This window comes from Myiozetetes cayanensis, unplaced genomic scaffold (genome assembly GCF_022539395.1).
Source record: "Myiozetetes cayanensis isolate MyiCay16 unplaced genomic scaffold, myiCay2020 scf22, whole genome shotgun sequence".
NCBI classification, from domain to species: domain Eukaryota; kingdom Metazoa; phylum Chordata; class Aves; order Passeriformes; family Tyrannidae; genus Myiozetetes; species Myiozetetes cayanensis.
In genome coordinates, this window is record NW_026087434.1 from 7,106,618 (window position 1) to 7,109,066 (window position 2,449).

The window sequence follows — 2,449 nt, forward strand, 5'->3', positions numbered from 1 at the left end:
GCGTTTGGCAGGGAAGGAGGATCCTGCTCCTGCCTCCTTCTGCTGAGAGGGAAACTGAGTTATGGCAGAGCACAGTGGTTGAGGTTAAAGAGAAGAGTGAGTGGCTCACCCACGGAAGCAAACACCTGTCTGTACACCCAGTCCATTCCCAGTGAGCTCCCAGTTCCCCCAGCAGTCACTGGCAGACGCTGTGGAGCCACCAAGCCCTCTCTCCCCTGGGGCTGTCTCTGCTCCCAGCCTGTGCAGCCCCCCAGGAGGCAATGGCTGGGGAGGGGGTGGCCCTCCATCGGTGGGTGCTGAGCCCACACGAGGGATGCTGTGTCCTTGGCCCCCCAGCTCCCGGCTGGGAAGGTTCTGGGAGCCCACCCCCTGCCCAGAGGGGTGACCCCAGACCCCCGGGGATCCCAGCTGGCTGGTAGGGCAGCTGGGCAGATGGAAAAGCATCTGGGCAGGAAGGGGAGACAGCAAATCCTGCCCTCGCTGCAAATGCTGCCCCAAAAAGGGGGTTAATTTTCGAGGACTGAAGGTCCTGCTGACTTTTCCAAGTGTCACAAACATTGTTTTGTCACGGCCTCGGACGCCAAGGGCTCACGAGCAGCGTTCTGTGGGTTTCCCAGGCAGGCACTACTCGAGGCCAGTTCCTCCCAGCTTTGCTAACTCAGCTCAAGGCTGTGCATGAGTGGGTGGCTTTGGCAAGCAGGAGGTTCTGAGAGCTCTCCAGGGCTGCGTGCAGGAGGCAGGTGGGTTTGGGATCCTGGCATCTGGAATTGCTCCTCTCACTCCTACACCTGCCTCAGGGCTGGCTTTGCCCCAGGAGGATGAAGCCACCTCCAAATTCTCACCTGGGCAAGCAGGGCCCTCCGTACCCACTGCTGCATCCCGGTGAGTGGGATCCCCCTGGACATCCCAGGATGATATCCGGCCTGGGGAAACACACAACGGCATTGCTTCTCCATCACATCCCTGCCTGCTGGACCTCACCTCCAGGGGACCACCAGGGCTTTGCAGAAGGCCCACAGGGACCCTCACACACCAACTGCTGGGGACAACTGGCTGCAGATGCTGCTTCAAGTTTCCATCCCTCCCCCTCCTCATTCCCTCTCCCTTGGCTGGCTGGTCACCACAGCCACATCCAAACCTGCGATGGCTCTTTCCAGCTCAATCTGTTCTCACACCATCCATTTGCAAAGTCCCTGGTCTGTTCCTTTGGGGTTTAAATGCCAATTCTCCCTTTTTAACTAAAGCACTTCAAGGCATGGATCACACCAGCCCCACTCAGTCCCCAAACCCGGCAGTGGCGAGCACACCAGGGGGGAGCTCACCTTTGCAGGCTGAGATTGAAGCTCAGAGTCACCAGGATTTTAACCATTACCAAAACATCCCAGTGGCCTCAAAACTGGGAGGTTCCCCGAGCCCCTCATGCCGAGGGGCACAGGGATGAACTGAGGCTGGGTCCTCCCTCCTGCCCCCCAGCAGCAGGTTAGGGCCCCTGCCCCAGGGGTAACAGGGAAGGAGGGCAGGGAGAGTGCTGGGAGAGCCTTGTTGAGGGAATGGGGGAGCCTTGCTGGGGGTAGCCAAGGCAGGGGGTTAAGGGGAAGCACCCACAGGAGCAGCCCCCCCTGCCTGGGGCACCCACAGGGCAGCAGAGCCCCCCCCTCAATGAACTCCCACCTCAATGAACACCCCTCTTAATCAACCCCCCTACAGTGAGCCCCCCCCAATGAAGCCCCCTCTCAATTAACTTTCCCTACAGTAAAACCCCTCTGAATGAACCTCCCCTTCAATAACCCCCTGACAATGAGCCCCCTCCCACAATGGACTCCCCTCTCAGTGAACTTCCCCTACAGTGAGACCCCTCTCAATGAACCTCCCCCTCAACAACCACCCTTACAATGACCCCCCCTCTCCTCAGTGAACCTCCCTCTGCAATGAGCCCCTCCCTCAATGAGCCCCTCCTACAATAAGCCCCCCTCCCCTCAATGAACCTCCCCCTCAATGAACCCCCCTCCCTTCACTGCCCCCCCACCAATGAACTTCCCCTACAACGAGACCCCTCTCAGTGAACCTCCCCCTCAGGAACTCCCTTTACAATGAACTTCCCCCTGCAATGACCTCCCCTCTCCGGTCCCTCCCACCCCTCTCAATGAGCCCCCCCCGTGCCTCTCAATGAACCTCCTCAATGAACGTGACGTCACCAACGCCTCACACTCACCCCCCCGACACACACCCCCCGCTCCCCACGCAGCCAATCAGCGCCCGCGCCGCTCCTTCCCCACCTCCCGCCGGCCAATGGCGGCGCCGCCCGCAGCCAAAACACAGGCGGCGGCCAATGGGGGGGCGCGGGCGCAGCTGGAAGGTTCGAGCGGGGCGCGGGGCGGGGCGCGGGGCGCGGTGCGGGCCAATGGGCGCGGGGGGGGCGTGTCCGCGGCGCCCCCCGCTGCCCGCGGTG